A 23,028-nucleotide genomic window follows, 5' to 3' on the forward strand; every position below is an offset into this window, starting at 1 on the left:
CTAAAAAAAAAATTATTCAGATGTGGAAAGGAAGGATAATCTGACTCATGCTACAACATGGATGAACTTTGAAGACAATATGCTAAGTGAAATGAGGTAGTCGAAAAAGGATAGACACTGTGTTATTCCACTTACAGGAGGTACTTAGAGTAGTCGAACTCATAGATGCAGAAAGAATGGTGTTGGGAGGGCAGGGGGCAGGGGAAATGGGGATATGTTTCAGTTTAGGAAGATGAAAAAAGTCTTGGAGATGGACGGTGGTGCTGGTTGCACAAGTACATGAATGTACATACTGCCATTGACTGTACACTTAAAAATGATTAAGATGGTCTATTAAGATGTCTTCTATATTTTGCCACAAGTTAACAAATAATTTTTAAAAGATAATAAACTCTAGAGGATGTACCATGAAGCTAATGAAGCTTAAGCTTCAAGGCCCCTCTTTTGCACAGACACTTTCTACATTTTGTTGTGATTTATTTCCTAATTCTAAAGAAAATTTAACTTGCCTGGTTAATTTTGTTTCATTATGCTCTTTCTTTTTCTGAAAGAAATTCCTTTAAATTTTATAAGTTTAGGTCCCACAAAACCTGGATCCACTTCTGGCTTTAAAGGCAAACATCAGAAAAAAAATACATAAAGCACATCATGCATGCACACGGACACACACCAAAAATAAGCACATACAAATCATTAAATATCTAATGAGACTGTTTGAAAAACTATACAAATAAAATAATTGTATTTATAATATATATAAATAGAACTTAGGTGAGACATATCTTGAATTTAAAATCTGTAAGTATAACAAACTCACTTTTGAAATCATAAAATTTTTATAGTGTGTACAAGAGAATCTCCTAAAACAAACTGACAAAAAGAGATTGAAAATGAAAAGATGGTGAAAGTGTAACAAACAAAAATTAAAAATAAATCCAGAGTCACAATCTTAATATCAGACAAGGTAAAATCCAAAAAAAAAAAAAAAAAAAAAAAAAATGTAGGCGTTCCCGTCATGGTGCAGCAGAAATGAATCTGACTAGGAACCATGAGGTTGCAGGTTCAATTCCTGGCTTTGTTCAGTGGATTAAGGATCCAGCATTGCCGTGAGCTGTAGTGTAGGACAGAAGCAGCTCAGATCCAGCATTGCTGTGGCTGTGGCATAGGCTGGCAGCTGTAGCTCTGATTCAACCCCAAGCCTGGGAACCTCCACGTCCGGCCCTAAAAAGCAGAAAAAAGAAGTAGTAAGCAACAAATGTAAACCACTATATGAAGAATAATGATGCAATCCACAGTGAATAGATAACTTTCTATACACATAAGGATACAGCATTGACAATCAAGCAGAGGAAAAAAAAAAAAAAAACTAAGGAAAATGCTGGAAGAAAGTGGTATGGTTGCATTAGTGGGGTTGGTAAATTTTATACATCTGAGTGCTCAAGTGGTCATAAAATAAGTCCCTATATGGTAGACTTATGTATTAAAATTAAGGAGAGTACTGATATTAACTTTGTTCCTTGAATATAAAAGAAGTTCTAAATCTTCTAATACCCCATATATCCCAAGGACCTGAAACCAGAACAGTGAGTAAATAGGGAGCTATAATTGTCCTGAGGCCAAGCGTTATTGTTAGGAACTTCGAGTTTGGGGGGAATTAATAACTACTTCTTGGTCTTCACAATATGGGCAGTTAAATTTGAGAGCCCTACACAAGGGCTAAGATACCATAAACTCAGTGAGAGACTTGGTTAAAACGGCAGCAGCAACAGCAGCAAATGGAACCAGAAAGAGATCTGTCTGTCTCTGCAAAGGCTCTGGATGAGGTAAAAATTGTATTTCCTTAACATGATGAGCTTAGGTCTGCCTCATTAATTTACACCACCTGAACTGGTCAGGGACCACCCCCCCTCAGTTTGAGGCATTTAATGTTCCTGGTTGTTAGCAGGCAATTTCATTTCTTCTCTAGAGATCCTTAATCTAGTGGTGCAGGAATTTCAAGAATGAAAGCCAGCAACTAGATTTAATTATTAACAAATGCACAATACACACAGACACAAGTTAGGATCGGGAAACAATAGAAGCAACAGGAAAATAATTTGGTTTATCAGATGCTGGAATAACTAGACAAGAAAATATAAAATAAATATATATATAAATATTTAAAGCATTGTAACTGATTGGGGAAAATGGTCAAATATCAAAAGACTATAATTGCTAAAAGGTCTAATTAGGATTTCCTATTGTGGCTCAGTGGAAAACGAATCTGACTGGCATTCATGAGGACGTGGGTTCGATCCCTGGCCTTGATCAGTGGGTTAAGGATTTGCCGTTGCCATGAGCTGTGGTGTATACTGCAGATGCAGCTCAGATCCTTGCATTTTTGTGGCTGTGATGTAGACCAATGGCTACAGCTCTGATTCGATCCCTAGCCTAGAGCCTCCATATGCCATGGGTGTGGCCTTAAAAAGACCAAAAAAAAAAAAAAAAAGTTTAATTAGTTATGGAGAACCAGCAATGGCTTACCGTGGACATAAGCATTACATTAATAATAAGTGCAGGATGCTTTCCACTGTTAGGAAATATTTTTTTCTTTTTAGGTTTGCACCTACAGCGTATGGAGGGTCCCAGGCCAGGGGTCAAATCAGAGTGGCAGCTGCTGGTCTACACCACAGCCACAGCAACACCGGATTCTGAGCCACATCTGTGACTTACACCACAGCTTGTGGCAACACTAGATCCTTAACCAACTGAGTGAGGCCAGGAATTGAACCCACATCCTCACAGAGACAATGCTGGGTCCTTAACCTGCTGAGCCACAATAGGAACTACAGGAAAATTTCAAAGCACAAAGCAATGAAGAAATCCAACTAAAGGATTCTATCAACTAAATCTTAAAAGGCAAAAGCAGATCTTCCCCCTTCATTCCTGATGGACCAAATTGCAATTCTACTGCTTTTCTTCTAAGAGGTAACCACCTATCCAGGAAAATTACCCCTTGAAACTTGCCCCTTGAAACTATGATCTAAATACTAGCCTTTGGTTTCCCTTGCCAAATTCAACTAAAAATTGTGTAAAGGTCATTTGACATTACTTATGAGACTAATAATGATACACACATACACCCTTGGCTATAGTCACAGCTACTATGGCCTGGAGACACATTTTCAAGTTTAAAAAATGGATTATGAGTGTGTTATCTGTCCAACAATTACATCTGTTAGCAATGTACTGTATAAACTTTACAGTTGGTGAAAAACTTTAATAAGCTTTTGTAAACTGAGATTACATGGAAAAGGAAAATAACATTTTAGTGTTGCCTTCTGGGCCTTGTTCCTTTTATTTCTCTGAGTCAGCAGCATGGACAGGCTCACGTCTTTGAGTGGTTAGTCAAACTCTGCCAACCTTTCACCCAATGTGAAATTCCTATTTAACAAAGAATCTAGGGCTCTTTAAAAAAAAAAAAATATGTTGGCCCATGTTTACGGACTTACAAGTGACAAAACAAATTGCTCAAATGGAAAAGATTTAACTTAAAAGTACAATCAATGCAAACCATAGCTCCCTCAAACAATCTTTGAGAGGGTCCCCCCTCCTCCAAGGATGGATTTAATGAATTGGCCAGAGCTGGATGGATAGTGAATGGTACTCCCTAACATAGCACTGCAACTACATCTTGAACCCCCCAGTGTTTAGATGGGCTTTTCTTGAGATGCCTCACTTATCTGTTAAATGTCTGCATTATAAATCTATACATTATTCTCTCCTCTCCCAGTCTAGAAGCCTAATGGCCATGTAATCTGTCTTCCTATCTGCAGCAGTCATGGCTTGAGCATCCGACCAGTATGAGATTTATAATCTTGACAACATGACCAATGGTTCCCAGTAGTGTTGAGAATATGGTATCTGTGGCTTCATTATGTCCTGAGAAAGCCATGTTCAGGGAACAAGCAGGGACAGGGGGACATCCCAATCAGATGATGGCTCCACCATGACAGCCTTGCTCTTTTCCTGCTGCCTCTCCTTCCTGTTTCTGCCTGTTTATTTGGCGTCCCCATCAATTGTGCAAGTTAACAGCCTTCCACTATGTTTCCCTCCGCTCAGACTCTGTCACTTGTGGTCAAGAAGCCTGGCTGATGTAATATCTCCTCTAGAAAATGAAGTATCAGCCATGAAAATGTAGTCATTTGTTCCATCTAATGCAGGTGAATTTGCTGTATGTTGGTATCATTTTGCTCTGTCCTGATCTCTCCCTGCTTTCTCATTTCTGAATTTGTATATCAATAGGGAGAACACAAGATTAAATTTTTCAAATATATGTTTGTTTAGCTTCTCTTTTTTACTGTTGTAAAGCATATATAGTACAAGGGACCAGGGAAGAAGCCAGAGAACTGTAGTTATTAGGTTTTCATCTATTACCAAGTGTCCCATGAATGTGCTTCTTGGAGGCTAATTTTAAAAAGAAATTCAAATTGGTTGACTCTGAAATCAGCTGCAGACTCTGCTAGACTTAACTCCCAAAGGAAAATATGAAGTATAGAAACCATGGACAGATGGAAAATGATGGGGAAAGTGGTACGTGATAAGGGGATGTAAATAAATATTTTTCAGGTAAATTCTTTGCATTGGGCACTGTTTCAGGTGATTCAGATAAGAGTTAAGAATCTCATCTCTGTTGACATAATGGGTAAGATAATTCTTTGTTGTGAGCAGCCGTCTTTTGAACATAGGATGTGTAGCTGTGTCCTTGCCCTCTATCAACCATACTAGGTACACAGTGTACACCTCATTTATGGAGGAAAAAAAGAAGTGTTTCTAGACATGGTCAAAGTCACCTGGGTTGTGGGGGGCATGGAAATCATCACTGGTTGATATCCATTGCTTTAAAGGAATTATTTAATTCTCAGATCAAACACATGAAGTAGGAATTACCAATAGCTCCTCTTCATAGATGAGAAGGAGGAACCAGTATTTGTAGCTGTTTGGTGTCAATCAAACAACCAGTTAATAAGGGGAAATCTGGAACTCAACCTTAGGCAGTCCACCTCCAGAATTTTTGTACACATTATTCGTTGGTTGTACCCCAAATGGTTGGACTCAAGGGTTAGTTGAATTCAAGGGTTTATTGAATTCATTTAAATACACAATTCAGAAAAAAAAAAAAAACATGATATAGTGTGCTAGTGTCTTCTGATGTTTTCTTTGGAGAACCTCCCTTAGGTATTCACTACCAAGGTAAGGTTCACAAGACATAATCTTACCCTTAAGTCTTCATTCTTGGATTTTAGATACACTTAAAAAAAAAAAAAAAAAAACTTGTGGGAAAAAGATGCAGACTTTTAAAAGACAGCATTCATATCTTTTAAAGTGAAATTAATGGCACATAGACAATTTCAACACCCTTCCCTTTTAAATGCATTGTCGGCATGAGCTATGAGCAAACTCAGTCCCATCCCAGTGCAGACCCACCTCTAATGCAAGATCATGCTTGCCTGGTGGAACCAAAATAGCAACTCAGGTTTGGTTTAAATCTTTATAAATTGGAGCACATACAAAGCTTATGTGAGAACTTTGAATATGTGGTGTTTCAGTCAATTTTTCTAAATTTCAAAAATTTTGTGTTTTCCCCCCCTCCAAAGCATAGAGTATAAGTAAAAGATGGAAGTGAAATATAGAGAAAGGGGGAATGTGGGAAGGGAAAGAGTCTGAGAAAAATGAATTGGGAACTGGAGTTTTTATTTGAAATTGATTTTGCCCTTTGGAACACTTTTTAATTTAAAAATTATATTTTAAACCCCATCTGTAACTTGAGTTGGCAAAGTAATTAGGTATATATTCTGCCAGGAATTCTGCTTCTAGTAAACAAATAAACAAATCTTTAAAATGCCCCCCTTTTGCCCTAGACTCACAAAGTTTTACATGTGGTACTTTAATACATTGAAACATCAATTTTCAAACTTATTATTATTATTATTTGCTTTTAATGGCCATTCTCATGGCATACCGAAGTTCCCAGGCTCTGGGCTGAATTGGGCCTCTGCCACAGTTCATGGCAACGCCAAATCCTTAGCCCACTGAGCAAAGCCAGGGATCGAACCCACAACCTCATTGATCCTAGTTGGGTTCTCAACCCACTGAGCCACGTGGGAATTCCCAAATTTTCAAACTTATCATGGAAGTCTTTGTTCCATCCTAGAGCATAGGGATCAGGTATGATGGAGACTGAATTCTTCTTGCAAATTTAAGGGAAATGGTTCTTTGGAGATGGAAATTTCAAACAGCATGATAAAGCTAGTGGAACTTAGTGCCTATGGATTCAACACAAGCCATAATTGAGTCTTTATTTGCCCTTTTAAGGACTTAGGCAAAGCTTTATTCCCTTAGCATAGTACACACAAGGTGACATTTTTCAGCAGTCTGACTTTTCAATTATGGATCTTTTGGAAGCTAATGATGTCTGTATTGTTAATTCTGCCAACATTGTGTCAGTACATGGAAGAACCTGTGATATTAAATATGCTGATGTAAAAATATATGTTATTTCTGTTCAGCCGTGTGCAAACAATCTGGCTGAAGTGCTAGAATTACAGGGAAATCCTCTCCAGAGATAAAAGTAGAATGGAATTCTGTTGAAAGCAGTTAAAAGGTTCTCTTCTTTTAAGTGGTTTCTTGAAGTGTTGAGGCCAAATTTTTCAAAATTAATTGCATGGGGTCTTTCACTCAAGACTTTTGGTTGAAGTTACAAATGTTTTCCATAATATTCTTATGGGGGGTAGGGTGGGGAGGGTATTGTTAGGTATCCTTTAGATAATTTAGAATTTTTAAAAATCTATACAAATTGAATTTTGAATAAAATGATTGATGATGTTTAAAGTTTAAAGAGTGTGGCAATAACAGTTCTTTGGGCAGTATGATATAAGGATCTGGAACTGAATATTTTCCACCACATAATTAATGTAACAAAGCTAGGATCATATTCTTAATATTTACCCTTCATAGTAAACTCTCATTGATTGGTTATGAGTGTTGGCCATTGTTGAGCGTGATGGGTCCCAGATGTTTAAACACAATGACAGCTCGTTGATAAAATGAATTATAGCGACCAAAGTAACAAAGTAAAAGCACGTTCTTCTCCAAAGTAAAAGGAATAATAAGTGTGAGATTTAGTCACATATTTAAGATATCACCTCAGAGATGATTTTTAAAATATTTTTATTACTTAGTTCCAAGTCTCTGCCTAATATATATCCTTTAGACAATAAATTCCCAATGATATTACTTCCCATGTATAAACATATATGATTTTTTAAACTTTATATGGCATGAAATTAAAGCATATACTATACTTTAAAAACATTTTCAGTTGCTGGTAATGAGCAAATGGAACAAAGTATTTGCTGCAGTATAGAAGCTATCCAATCATAATGAAAAGACAGAGGGGAAGAAATGTTTTATTATAAAGGAAACCCAGGAAATAGCGTATCTGAAAAATCTCTTGCTATTTTAAGACAGTATGGTATATTAATTTAGAGGTCATCAAGAAAATTATGTCAATAAATCAATACATATCATTCCATAGACCATCACCACAAAATAATATTAGAATATATTCCAATATATTCCAAATTTAATAGAATTTTTGTAAAATTTCAGTGAATGGTTTCACCTTTTTTTTTTTTTTTTCTTTTTACAGCCGCACCTGCAGCACATGGACATTCCAGGCCTACACTGCAGTTTGCGGCAATGATGGATCCTTAAGCCAAAGAGTGAGGCCAGGGATCGAACCCGCATCCTCAAGCTTGTGTCGGGTTCTTAACCCACTAAGCCACAACAAGAAGTCCAATAGTTCACTTGTAAAACAGAAATACCTAACATCACTTTCCAATCTGTATAAGCAACCGTGATATTTTATATATAACTTCTGTATAATAATGAACATTAATTTTTATAAAATAAAATAAATATAAGCAAAAATTAGGAAAAATAACTCTGTGGTGTTTGTGTTTATTGATCCTGTTTTGCTTATATTTCCAGTGGAAATGAATCTGAAGATGGAAAATGAAGATTGGGTGCTTATCTAAAATTAAACACTCAGATTTATCACTATACAGCAAAATTTTAAAATGAGTATTACCTTTCAAGACAAATTTGTAATGACAAGAATTCTTTATGGAAAAAACTTTTTATGTAAGAAGAAAACAAAGACTATCTTTTTTTTTTAACTAAAGAACGATAATGGGGATAAGTAATCCAGGTCCTTGGGCAAGATGTCATCAAAATTCTGATATAGTTAGAAATATTTGTGCAGGGAGGAGAGTTTTGAAGGACAGAATGGCAGATGCACACAAGATGAATATTAAAATCTTTGATAATCCCTCATATTAAAGGTGATTCAATTATAAATAGCCCCAAATATAGTAAATCATTGAGGTACCTAACTTCAACATTCTTATTTGTTTTTAATGAGTAATGTGACCAATTTTTGCATGATAAACTGCTGCTGAAGATAATTCTAAACGGCTCTGTAGAAAATTTTAAGTTATAAAGTGATTTTCTTCTTTGAATGATATGTCTCTGTTTGTATTAGTTTTCTGTCTCTGGATGAAAAATTACACAAATTTTGCAGCATAAAACAATGCCCATTTGTTAGCTGTTGGTCAGAGCTTGTAGTCATGGATTGACTGGGTTTTCTGGTGAGAAACTCACAGGCTAAAATCAGTGTCATTCTGGCTGCACTCTCATATAGAGGTTGGAATCCTCTTCTAAACACACATGGTTTGGGCAGGATTCAGTTCCTTGCATAAGCAAGGCATAAGGTCTCTGTTTCTTTGCTGGCTGTCACCCAGAGACCACTCTCAGCTTCTAGAAGCCACCCATTTTCCTCTCCATGTGGCTCCCTCCATCTTCAAAAGCAGCCAATAGAGTATTTCTCTCTCATTAAATGGCTTTCACACATGGAATCTCTTTTGTCAAGATCTTGATCCTCTTAAGGCCTCACCTGATTAGGTCTAGCCGCTCAGAATAAATTCCTTGTTATAAGGTCAAATTATTTGTAAATATTAATTATATCTGCAAAATTCCTCTGTCCTATAATGCCACATTATCACGAGTGTCTTAACACTTTCACAGCTTCCACCCACAAATAAGGCAGATTATACAAGGGTGAGCATCATTGGGACACATTTTGGAATTCTGCCTACTACATGCCTCCTAACTGAACTCTCTGCTTCCTTCAAGCTCTAATCTGCTACCAGACAGGTCATTTTTTCCGTAAATATGATTGAGTTGATCAATGCTATTGCCCAACATCGCCCCTCCTGGAAATGCTGAGAATATTTTACTAGCTTTCATATATTTACCTTAGGATAACACACATAGCAATTGTTTCATCAAATATTTTCTGCCTAGCAAATCTTCCGACTTGGTGCTCAAGTTTCCTTTACCTAATTCAGTATCTTTTTTAGACTTTCTTACCTCTATGTTCCCTCATAATTAGAATGTTTATTTCTCCAACCTATTAACTACCTCTCCATTATACAAGTGTATTGAAATTTTAGGTTCATTAAGATCCCAACTTGGCCATTATACCCAGACCCATTCCATTCCTATTACCTTGCCCCTTCCCCATTACCTTTGGTCTGTGACAGATGCCTCTTCTCCGCGATCCCATGTGACTTGTGTGAATCTCCTAGCATCATTCTGAATTTTAGTTGCTTGTTATTCTCTCTGCTTCACTGCATTGTAACCCTCTTGAGGAAGAACCTTCCTGGACTTTCCCCCACAACTCATCTGTTGTATCCTGGTGTCATACATAATGGTTATGACCAAAAAAAAAAATGTTGACTTCATGAAATTTTGACCTTTTTAGAATATTGAAAACATGTCTACAAGACACAAATAAAATGGACTATTCTGTATCATGGTTATTTCCATTTCCTCACGGACTAGACAAGATCAACAGTGTATTGATTTTTTAAATAAACATGAGTTTGTTTTTTTTGTTGTTGTTGTTGTTTTTTTTTTGATTTTTAGGGTTGCACCTGCAGCATATGGAAGTTCCCAGGCTAGGGGTCAAATCGGAGCTGTAGCTACTGGCTTACACCAGAGCCACAGCAACGCCAGATCTGAGTCTTCTCTGCAACCTACACTACAGCTCACGGCAACGCCGGATCCTTAAACCACTGAGAGAGGCCAGGATCGAACTCAAATCCTTGTGGACACTAGTCTGATTCATTACCGCTGAGCCACGATGGGAACTCCTTCAAATGTGAATTTAACTTCCATAGCCCTAATTCAGTAGATGACTACATAAATGTTTATTGTTTGTATAACTGGAAATGAGGTGTTAATTATACCTTTATTTTACCCAGTTAGTAGAATAGATAATAATGGATCATGGATCAAAACGCAGATTAACTGAAAGGACTTCATAAATGACTAATGAGGAAAAATATTAACTTTTAATAAAGTTAAAAACTAAGACATGTCATTTTTGCTTTAAAATATTGGAATTATCTTTGCTTCACTTTATAGACCTGGTTGTATTTCTTTAAATTTTAATCCATTAATTGAAGGAAGTTTCCAGGTTTAGATAATTCCTTTAAGAACTGATTCTCTTAGGTCTGCTAGGTACACAAAAACACTTGTAAAGTTTCTTTTTATCAACACTGATTAAATGCTAATTCTGCTGCCATTTGCCTATCCACTTTAACCTTTTTTTTTCTTTCCTTTCAGTGAATGGCAAATGAAGAAATTCTTAATTTCTTCATGTATTAGACATTAATTATATCATTTTATAGACATTTTATCATGCATGTGAAGACACTGAGGAGTTAGCATCAGTTCTGCTAACAGAATATCTATCTTACAACACAGGTGGTAGAATTATAGAAACATTTTTTTTTAATTTTTTATGGCTGCATCCATGGCACATGGAAGTTTGCAGGCCAGGAATTGAATCTAAGCCACAGCAATCTATGCCACAGCTGCAGCAACACCGGATCCTTTAACCCACTGCTCTGGGCCTGGGATCAAACTCACACCTCCACAGCAACCTGAACCACAGCAGTTGGATTCTTAACCCACTTCTCCACAGTGTGAATGCCAGTAATTCTTGAGAAGAATAAACTGCTCAGAGAAATGAAGTCCTCATCATCAAATACAACACAAACACACACAGAGACACATCACCCCAGTTAAAAAAAAAAAAAATATATATATATATATATATATATATATATATATATATATATATATACACATATATATACATACATATATGAATTCCTCTTATGGCTCAAAGGGATAAGGATCTGATATTGTCTTTATGAGGATGTGGGTTTGATCTGGTGGGTTAAGGATCCAGTGTGGTATAGGTTGCAGATGTGGCTTGGATCCAATGTTGCCATGGCTGTGGCTTAGGCTGGCAGCTGCAGCTCCAATTTGACCCCTAGCTCAGGAAATTCTATATGCTGCAGGTGCATCCTTAAAATATATATATATATATGCATAAATAATTAAATTTATATATACAATTATATATTTTGAGGGTGAATTTTCCTGTTGATACTGAAAAGTGAGGACATGCTCCTCCCACTGACTCATTTTGAGTATAAGCAACTGGGTATGCTTTTGGAGGAGAAAAATACTTTAAGCATTAGCATGTATAAATTAAGTAATAAGAAGTAATTCATCCGGTGTTTACACAACACTTCAGCAAGCTATAGTAACAGAATCATATAAACCCATTGCACAAGTGTGGAAAAACAGTTTACACCTGGCTTCTCTCCGAATGTGTTATCAAGTCTTTCATTAAATGAAAAAATCAACACTATACCTTTCATTCAGAAGCATGCTGTAGGCTTTAAATAGATATTTCTCTCTTCATTCCACTTTTAAGCAATTGACAGTTTACATTAGTTGTCAAGAGCTTGTGTTCTTATGAAAAGTCTAAGTAGAATAAACATTTAAAGGTGACTTTCACACATCTGAAAATATTTATTTGAGAATAGATTATGCTCTTTAAAGGTGGTGAATCTGGCAAAAACTTCCTTTTCTCTTCTGTATCTCAGTTTTACTTATGCATAATAAAGTTCTCTCAAAGATGATCTCAATTGTCACATTTGCATTAAAAATAACTTCTTCGAATTAATTTTTTATAATTTTCTTTCTTCAAGTAGTAATAACTTTGCCCTGAATCTTACACTTTTACAATGAGGACAAGGCTTTTCTTCCAGGAGATCTTTACATTAATTATCAGTTATTCTTTGCCTTGATTTATTAAACTGCATTCAAATAAAGTCTATTTTAAAACTCAAATTTTCCAGAGTTCCATTTGTAGCTCAGTAGGTTAAGAACCCAACATAATGTCTGTGAGGATGTGGGTTGAATCCCTGGCCTCACTCAGTGGATTAAGGATCTGGCATTGCCTCAAGCTGTAGAGTAGGTCTCAGATGTGTCTCCGATCCCATGTCGCTGTGGATGTGACTTAGGCTGGCAGCTGGAGCTCCAATTTGGCCCTTAGCCCGGGAACTTCCATATGCCACAGGTGTGTCCCTAAAGAGAAGAAAATAAGTAAATAAATAAAACTCAAATTTTCCACATAGTGTATTTAAAAATTCAATGTGAAAAAAATTTTAAATATGAAATTTATATCAATCTTCTGATCTAATAAAAAGTCAAATGCTAATGCTAGTTCTTAGTCTTGGCCATTTACTAGAAACACCTGGGTGGGTGTGGGAGGGACTCCTCATATTCTGCTGTACCTCAGAACAATTACATCAAATTGAAGTGTGGGAACTTAACACCAACAATGTTAAGAATTTCTAGAATTTTCCAAGGTGCAAGCAAGATTGGACTCACTACTCTAAACTGTTGGTTCTTACTTTGTCCCACATTTAGATTTATCTGTGGAGCTGAAAACTTCTACAAAAATCCAAAACCATACTCCATACCAATCAAATCAGGTAGAGTGGACATGAAGATCAGCATTTTTAAAATATTCCAGATAATTCCAGTGGGTAGCCAAGTCTGAGAATTAGTACTTAGGACTGAAGATCAGTTTAGATAAATCAAAATTTAAGAACAAGTAATTTAGACTGAAAATCAGTTTAGTAATATTGGTACTCTATGTTAGTGTGTTTTGGTTTTATGAGATTGGGGGATGGTGGGAAAGATGGCAGAAAAGGAAAGAATAATTACTGCAATTTTAACAAATGCTCTTTTGTCAATTCTGTATATTTAAAAAGCAATTTAATTGCAACTTGTATTGAAGGTGAAACACATGTAACAGAGAGTTTTGCATGAAAACAAAGTGTTTAATGAATAGCTGGAAGGTTTAGAATGGGAGAGGAGCATATGAACCATTGTGTAAATCATCCTTTACATTTTTCACGGATGAAATATATCATAAAGGGGACAGGCATAGACTAAAGCAAATGTTCTAGAACTTTTATTTCCTTTCCTTATACATTTTGCCCTTTGTTGAAAAACTAAGTGATAGATGGTTTATTTCTTTATATCTGTAGGCTGCATAAGATGTACCATTTTCAAAAACTGTTCTGACATTTCAGTCCAAATTGAGCTTGGATGCTTCCAAGTTCTATTACCATATAGATTAAGTTTCAATCCAAGTTTTAAAACTCTTGGTTATGCTTTTTCAACAAGCATTCCAAAGAAAAGTTACAGTCAGGTCAATTTCTTACAATGTGCTAGAATAAAAAGCCAACATAATCATAAACTTTTTCCGCATAATCATTATGTTTGTTCCTACATAGGTCCAGACAATATTTGATGTAGTTCATAGTCAACTGTGATAATATAGGTAGACATGCCATCTATTTTCTTTGTATAATTCTTTGTGTAGCCAGTAAACTGCCAATGCAATACAATGTAAAAGACATGTAAATTCTAAAATATGGAAAAAATTAAATTTTGAATAAATTTTCTTATTCCTTGGTGAGAAGGGCTGTGAATATTATATAGTGTAATTTGAAACAAAAGTAAGAGTTTCACTAAACAGTTCCTTCATGGTCTTAATATCCTACTTCTGCATGTGTCATCAAAATCACCATCTAGCCTTCAAAGGGTATTATAAGTGTCTAAGTGCAGACACCCTCTGCAAGTCTCCTAAACACACACACACACACACACACACACACACACACACACACGCACGCACACATACACACCACATAAAGATTTCCTAACAATCATTCCTCTACTGGTTTTTGAAATTATGGGGTAATTATATTTCTACCCTCTGGTTTTAACCATACTTCAATGATCAAATGTTGAGAAACAGGATTAAAACACATCCATGTTTTCATCAAGATCATTTTCTGTGCTGGCTAGAGCAATCATCTGCATCAAATTCGAATGTATGAACTCAGGTTGAAAATTATTCAAAAAGCTAGAGTAACTGTGGCGGGGCATTTAACCAAGATTCTACATGATCAGCCAAGGACCAACTTGTGTCCCTGACTCTTTATGGTGATTTAACCACACATGCCAAGGTTTGGGGTGGGTTCAGATTTGGAGATGTGTCTGTAAACACAGATAACGTCCTAAAGCCTTGTTGAGCACATGCCCCAATGAACTGGGAGGAGTCCACTTGTTAGAAAACCTATCCTTTCATGTCAGTGGAAACTCTTGCTATGACTATTAAACCTTCTGTTTGATCTTCTGTAGAGCCCTAGCTGAATCCTTGTCTCAGCTGTGAGACATACTGAATAGAGTTGATTGAAATATTATGCTTGTGGGACAGTGTGTATTTGAGCCACTGGATGAACCAATCTTACATTTAATGTCTCTGCTTCCTGATCTTTGAAAAGAGATTAGCTATTAGAGATGAAACTATATTGCCTTTGAATATATACTTTAGGAGTTAGCCTGACCCAATCCAGTCATTTTGGAAATGTTTTTATCAGTAGACAATACATGAGTTTTGAGATTACCTAGACATAAATATGAGCTTCTTTACTTACTGGCTCTGTGACAATGGGTAAATCATGTAATTTCTTAAAGCTTCAGTTTCTTCATTACAAAAGGGAAATAATAAAACTAAATTAAACAGGAGTTTGTAAGATGCAATTAAACAGGACAAAGCTTATAATTACCTAACATAACAAATTGTACACATTAGGCACCAACATACTATCAGCTTTCCTTCTTTACAAGTGTAAGGAGAGAGAAGTCTGGATTCTGAGAGTTGGCTGATTTGAGGAGTGATGAAATAACATTAGAGTGGTAAAGTAAAAGCTATATAAAACTAAAATATATTTCTGTTTTTTCCATGTAATTGCTTCACCCTTTACTCCTTTCTACTTGTCTTCCTCACTCCTCTGGAGGATTGCATGCTCCTCTATTCAGCCTCACCAACCACATGCACAGGTACATACTTTGGCTACCATGTCTAAAACTATTTTAAAGTAAATCTATGAAGTTCAGATCAAAATATACACATTTTTATAGATATTTCAGAAAATAGGTTTCTGGTGCAATGGGTTAAAGGATCTGGTGTTGCTGTTGCTCTAGTGTAGGTAGCTATGGTTTCATTCAATCCCTGGCCTAGGAACATCCACATGCCATAAGTGTGGCCATAAACAACTAACTAAATAAATAAAAGCACATATATTCACGCTTCTGATGTGCTTACATAAACACATCACCACCGTGTTTCAAAACAGAAGATTGTGTGGTATGGCACTCCCAGAAGGAATGAAAAAGTTAAATGATTATCAGTGTACCTATTGTAAAACCCTATTAGGGATATTTCAATAAAGCTACTATTTTACCTATCTGATAAATAAAAACATCGATTTTTTTCTTAGAAAAATTTGACTCAACTATATTGCCAGATTTATCTTCCTTTTATTATAGACATTGGCATGAACAATTCACCTTCCTAGAAATTTTTGCTCAGAATAATTTGAAAATGGCTGCTTTAAAAGAGAGTTTGTTGAAATGGAAGATTTGAGTATCTTTTTTTAATCCATCTTATGTTTAAAATGTTCCCTGTATAAACACTTCTGTCTACTTTCTATCCTAAGCCTTTGAAGACTTCAATTCCGTATTAGGTAACTGTACAACTCTATTACCTATATAAATAGTTTTGTCATCCCACATTCCAGGTACCAATCGTGACTGTAATGAATGCTTTGTGGTCTCAATCCTTAGATCTCTGCTCTTTCCACTCACTTTTATTTTGAAAAGTATTGAAAATCAGCCTTTAAATGGTTGTATTAAAATGCTTCATTCTAATCATGAGAAAAATATCACACAAATCCCAGGTGAGGGACATTCTATGAAATACCTGACCAGTATTCCTTGAAATGATGAAAGTCATCAAAAACAAGAAAATTCTGAGAAATTGTCAGATAGGACAACATGCCTACTTAATATAATGTGATATCCTGGAAGGGATCCTGGGACAGAAAAAGAAGATTAGGTAAAAAAATGGAATACAGCATGGATTTTAACTAATAATAATGTATCAATAGCATTTAATTGTAACAAATACGTCATACTAATAGAAATAGTAAAAGGGGAAACTAGATGTAAGGTATATGGAGATTCTATGTACTATCTTTCTAATTTTTCTTTTTTTATATATTTTATTTTATTTTCCCACTGTACAGCAAGGGGATCAAGTTATCCTTACATGTATACATTACATTTTTTTCCCCACCCTTTGTTCTGTTGCAACATGAGTATCTAGACATAGTTCTCAATGCTACTCAGCAGGATCTCCTTGTAAATCTATTCTAAGTTGTGTCTGATAAACCCAAGCTCCCAATCCCTCCCACTCCCTCCCTCTCCCATCAGGCAGACAAGTCTATTTTCCAAGTCCATGATTTTCTTTTCTGTGGAGATGTTCATTTGTGCTGGATATTAGATTCCAGTTATAAGTGATAGCATATGGTATTTGTCTTTGTCTTTCTGGCTCATTTCACTCAGTATGAGATTCTCTAGTTCTATCCATGTTGCTGCAAATGGCATTATGTCATTCTTTTTTATGGCTGAGTAGTATTCCATTGTGTATATATACTACATCTTCCGAATCCAATCATCTGTCGATGGACATTTGGGTTGTTTCCATGTCCTGGCTATTGTGAAAAGTGTTGCAATGAACATGCGGGTGCACGTGTCTCTTTTAAGTAGAGTTTTGTCCGGATAGATGCCCAAGAGTGGGATTGTGGGGTCATATGGAAGTTCTATGTATAGATTTCTAAGGTATCTCCAAACTGTTCTCCATAGTGGCTGTACCAGTTTACATTCCCACCAACCATGCAGGAGGGTTCCCTTTTCTCTACAACCCCTCCAACATTTGTTATTTGTGGACTTCTTAATGATGGCCATTCTGACTGGTGTGAGGTGGTATCTCATAGCCAGGTAGGGTTCATCCCAGGTTCACAAGGATGGTTCAACATACACAAATCAATCAACGTCATACACCACATTAACAAAAGTAAAAAATCATATGATCATATCAATAGACGCAGAAAAAGCATTTGACAAAGTCCAACATCCATTCATGGTCAAGACACTCACCAAAGTGGGTATAGAGGGAACATTCCTGAACGTAATCAAAGCCATTTATGATAAACCCACAGCAAATATAATACTGAAAGCCTTCTCACTCAAATCTGGAACAAGACAGGGATGCCCACTCTCACCACTGCTATTCAACATAGTTTTGGAAGTCCTAGCCACAGCAATTAGACAAACAAAAGAAATAAAAGGCATCCATATAGGGAGAGAAGAGATAAAACTGTCACTGTATGCAGATGACATGATACCATATATAGAAAACCCTAAGGACTCAACCCCAAAACTACTTGAACTGATTAATAAATTAAGCAACGTAGCAGGATATAAGATTAACATTCAGAAGTCAGTCACATTTCTGTATACCAGCAATGAAATATTAGAAAAGGAATACAAAAATATGATACCTTTTAAAATTGCACCTCACAAAATCAAATACCTCGGAATACACCTGACCAAAGAGGCAAAGGACCTATATGCCGAGAACTATAAAACTTTAATCAAAGAAATCAAAGAAGATGTAAAGAAATGGAAAGATATTCCATGTTCATGGATTGGAAAAATCAATATTCTAATTTTTCTATAAATCTAAAATGATTCTAAAATAAAAACTTTAATGCTGCTGTTCTGCAATTTGAGTATTTGATGTCAATTTGAAATCTTATAATAGTGTTCAAATTCAAAGCAACAAGTGGTTATTCATCATTCAGTATGGAAAAGTTCTTTGCCCTTGAAATTTATTATCTTGTGCAGATAATATGTATAAGGAAGAAATACTCAAAAGAACAACCCAAGGGCAATGTATAATTAAGAGATAAAATAAGAAGATTAAACCAAAGAATTCTTAGCATTGTGAGGTAAATGTGCTAAAAAGTGAGCATTCTCTGAAAGTATTTCAAGAAAATAGAGCAGCACTGTCCAACAGAACTTTCTGTGATGATGGAAATAATTCTGTGTGCTGTATAATATGTAGCCACAAACCATATATGGCTGTCGAGCACTTAAAATATGGCTAGTGTGTTGGCTGAAGAATGAAATGTTTAATTTTGCTCAATTTAAAGTAGTCAGTGCAGGTTTAGCATAAGAACTGAGCACAACAGTCTAAGCAGAAGTTGGTGGACACTTCATTTCAGTACAAGAGCACAATATAGTTAAATGACAGATGCTATACTTGTGGAGCAATGAGTAGATCTTTGAACAACTGGATCAACCAATCTTAAATCCTGATCCACCTAAGTACTTCTTATTTGAGCCAACTTATTTACTATATGACCCAATTTTAATTGGGATTCCTATTACATGTAGCCCAAAGCACTCAAACTCATCCATGAGGATTACATGAGGAAAATATACATGTAGTGCCAGCCATTATCCAGCAGATCCTAGATGCTCGGCACATGACGCTCCTTCTCGTTAACCAAGTCACCTTCCTTGCAGACCTGGTGTTCATGCTTCCACGATTTTGCATGTTCCCTTCTCACTCACATTACCTGTTTGAATGCTTCTCACCCTTTCAATCCCAGCTTAATTGGAGTCTTTTTCAGCTCATGAGGAAATATCATCTTCTCAGCCTCCACATGGCTTGCACACAGTGTGCCCCATCTGTGCTAATACCTGTCCTGTATTTCCGACCTGCAAAGACTTTTCAAACGGTGGCTAGAGGGCCAGTTGGAGTCCCTGGATGTTCTGAATTGGAGGTGGAGGTGAAGATCATTTTACTTTCTGGTGTTTGACTTAGGAGGAACCCTAGGCCTAGCTTTCCTGCTGCCCAGAAGATGGAGCAAACAAAGCTCACCTGTAGACAGAAAGCGATGAGGGAAGGGATGACAAAAGCAGTAGCGATAGTGGTCAAGGTCCAGGTTCTAAAACTTGAAGATTTTCCCCGTCATGCCCTTGTCCTTTCCACTGTTCTTTTAATTCCCTCCACTCTCTCTACCTTTTCAGTAAGTCCTCTTTTATCTCAAGTTATTTGACATTAGATTTCTGTCACTTGTGGCTGAAAACAGACACAAAAATCTCACACATGCATATTCAAATATATATGTTTGTATGCATTTAAACATATATATATGATAGGCTGAAATGACTGCCAGGATGCCATATTTCTTTATTTTTTCTATCTAACATTTAATCTATCTCAGCGTCTGTTTGCCAAGATTAGTGGTGAAAACTCAAGCCTCAGTTATTTTTTTCCGACTCTTCCCAAGACTGTGGGATCATGTGAGAACCCTGGGACTTACTCAGAAAAATAAAGAAGGATATCCGATTTCATCCCATTGTATCTGCTTTTCCCAGGGTCAACTGTCTGGATCTGTGTGGTTCACATGAAGACAGATATATCTACTGGGGCAGCTATTCTTAAAGGGCATGTTTAGTCCCTGAGCCTCTATGACCTCAGAGGTACTGTATGAAATTGGAGTTCCAATCTCCATCCTCGTGGGCTAGGCATTGGCCCCTTTTCTGAGTCTTGGGACCTCCCTCTCTGAGGTTAGGTCATAAGCTTGTCTTTGTTGCCTCAGGGATGTCACTCTTCCTTTTCTCTGCTTGGAACACTCTCCACAGACTATCACACTGTTTTACCTTTCCTATCATTCAGGCTTTTGCTCCAAAATCTCCTCCTCAGAGAAGCCTCCCCTGACCACTCCATCTAAAATACCGTGCCTATACTCCTCATTATCTCTTCCTCCAGCCTGTTTTATTTCTCTCCAAAGTACCAGCGATTACTGGCAAGTATAGTGTGTGTTTGAATTTATTACAATCTCCTCTAAGAGAATGAAAGCCGTGTGAGGATATGGATGGAACTTAAGTAGCTCATGGTTTATTCTCGTTTCTAAGAACAGTGCCTAATATCTAGTAGGTGATGAAAACAAAACAAAACGAAACCCTGAATAAATAGCTAAATTCTGATCAGACTTAAGAATTAAAAAATGCTAGTATAAGATCCATTGAAAGATGACTGGAGGTTTCCTTCATGCAAACTAATTTGTCTGATGATTTTACATCTTTGGTGGTCTAGATGAATGACTCAATTCTTAAAGCCTGGGGTCAAGACTATTGCATATGGGCCTATCTATGGTCTCCTCCATCAGTTTTTGGTTGGTGCTCAGTAAATTTTGATAATTGAAAAATCAAAAGCTCAAATTAATTGACCGATCTTAGGCTTACACCACTAACTAGATATGACTCTAAATTTTATGTTGTTATTGTCAGCGTCTGGAAAAATGGAAGCCTACAAGAGAGGAGCATGTGTGACAGGTAAGGGTTTTTGATGCTCAGGGTGGAATGGAAATGAGTGATTTTTGACAGAAAGGGAGAGAAAGCTCTTTCCCATCTGACTTTAAGCCAAATGTGAGAGCAATAAAAATGGACAAATGGAAAGCTAATATTATCTTTATTAAACCAGATTGCTTTAAACCCAGCAACAAGGGGTTTCCAAATACCGAAACTCAGAATTACCTAATCTTTCCATTCATGCTCAGAGTGATAAAATATAGACTCTCAAATTGGGGCTCTGCCCTGCCAGAAGTTAGGCAAAAAAGCATATCATATGCTTTCTGCAAGCAACTGACTCTATAACTAGTTTCTACTAAAAGACTTCCCAGTCGGAATTCAGTTCTCCTCTTCAAAGAAGTGAGTGGAGCAATGGAGAAAGGCTACGAGTTTTATGCAAATGAACGTCACTCCACATGGAAAAACCGAGACATGGATACAAAGGTTTACCTAAAAATAGTCTCCAAGTCATGAATGATGGGATGATATTCCTGCCCTATAGAACTTAGAGATAAAAAGAGAAGAAATGTTCAAATATCAGTGAGAGGAAAGGAAGTCAGAGATCACCTCTGGAACTGCTGCTGACTTTGTGATCCGAACATTGTCTTTTGAAAAATTCTATGTACCAATTATCTATGTCACAATAATACTGCGGCAGTAACACCACAAAACAAACAACCACAAAATTTCAGTGGTAATCAGCAATAATTGTTCATTCTGCACACATCTGTAATTAAGTGGGGGTCAGCTAAGGGGCTCTGCTAACCTTGGCCGTGCTTGCTCAGATAACTGTGGCTCAGCTGGCTGTTTGGCTGATGTAGTCTGGCTTCAGCTGGGGTGACCTGGGCAACCTGGCATTTGTCATGTGCCATTAAAGTCCAGTGGGCTGACCCAGACTAACTTCTGACAAAGGCAAACCCTTAAGAAAGAGTAAAACTGAAACATGCAAGACTTCAATGACTAGGTTCAAAACAGAAACACCTTTGCTTCTGAATCATTTCATGGACAAGAGCAAGGCACATGGCCAAATTCAGAATGAAGAGGAGGGGAAATACAGTCCTCCCCCTTTTCCAAAGGCATTGCATGGTCGCACAGCAAAGGGCATGGATGTCCTGAGGGGGGAGAACTGGGGTGTGAATACAATCTACTACAATGTAGGTTTGAGGCAGTGGCTGAATTTCTAAAATCTAAATATGGCAGTGTATATCATCATTATCTGCTGGACAATCACTGCTGTGTGAATGCAACATAAGATACATAGTTTAGAAATAAGCTTTTTTAATTATTAAAAAAACCTTATGGGAGTTCCTGTCGTGGCTCAGTGGTTAACGAACCCAACTAACACCTATGAGGATGTGAGTTCGATCTCTGGCCTCACTCAGTGGGTTAAGGATCCAGCATTGCTGTGAGCTGTGGTGTAGGTCGCAGACGTGGGGCTCGGATCTGGTGTTGCTGTGGCTGTGGTGTAGGCTGGCAGCTGCAGCTCCAATTCGATCCCTAGCCTGGGAACCTCCATATGCCACGGGTGTGGTCCTAAAAAGACAAACAAAATAAAACCCTTATGGTTACCATAGGTGAAACCGTTGGGAGGAGGGAAGAATTGGAGGGTGAGAATAACATATACACTCTATTGTACAAAACAGGTGATTAACAAGAACCTACTATATAGCACTGGAAAATTTATTTTCCCAAATAAATTATATGGGAAAAAAGAATGTATATATTTATATGTATGACTGATTCACTTTGCTGTACGCTTGAAGTTACTACAACATTGTAAATCAACTATACTCCCATAAAATTAAATATAAAAAATAAGAAAGTAGTAAAAATATTGTTACCATAGAGCCATTCACTATAAGATGTTAAAACACCTCTTAAGCAATCAAAGCCTCAAAATTCCTGATTATTCCTAATGGGGAGGAATCAGCTTATGTAGAAGAATATAAAACCAAACCCCGTGAGTTAGGGAAGTACCTGCAGGTCCAAAAGAGGGGGTTGTAACCAAAATACAGGATACACAGGAGTAAGAAACATTGTATGGTCAGGTTGGCATTCCCAGCAGAAGCTCAGCTCTAGGAAAGAGAAGTCTGGTCCAGAAGGTTGAGATTCACATATGTGAAGCCATGGAACCAGAATATCTATGCCAAAGAGAAAGTGAAGAATCCTAAACAGAAAGCATTGGTATCTTAGGTATGGCCAGATCTCAGCTCA

General features: G+C 36.8%; 1 long non-coding RNA gene across 3 annotated transcripts in view; it reads right to left on the reverse strand.

Moving 5' to 3' along the window:
- LOC106505481 (uncharacterized) overlaps positions 1-23,028 on the reverse strand; it is a 712,816-nt gene that overhangs the window by 37,696 nt on the left and 652,092 nt on the right. The gene's annotated exons all lie outside the window — the stretch shown is intronic.

Source organism: Sus scrofa, chromosome 13 (genome assembly GCF_054392235.1).
Source record: "Sus scrofa isolate SSC_HxYL_T2T_F1_AM1 chromosome 13, Sscrofa_HxYL_maternal_Yorkshire_Landrace_v2.0, whole genome shotgun sequence".
Taxonomy (NCBI): domain Eukaryota; kingdom Metazoa; phylum Chordata; class Mammalia; order Artiodactyla; family Suidae; genus Sus; species Sus scrofa.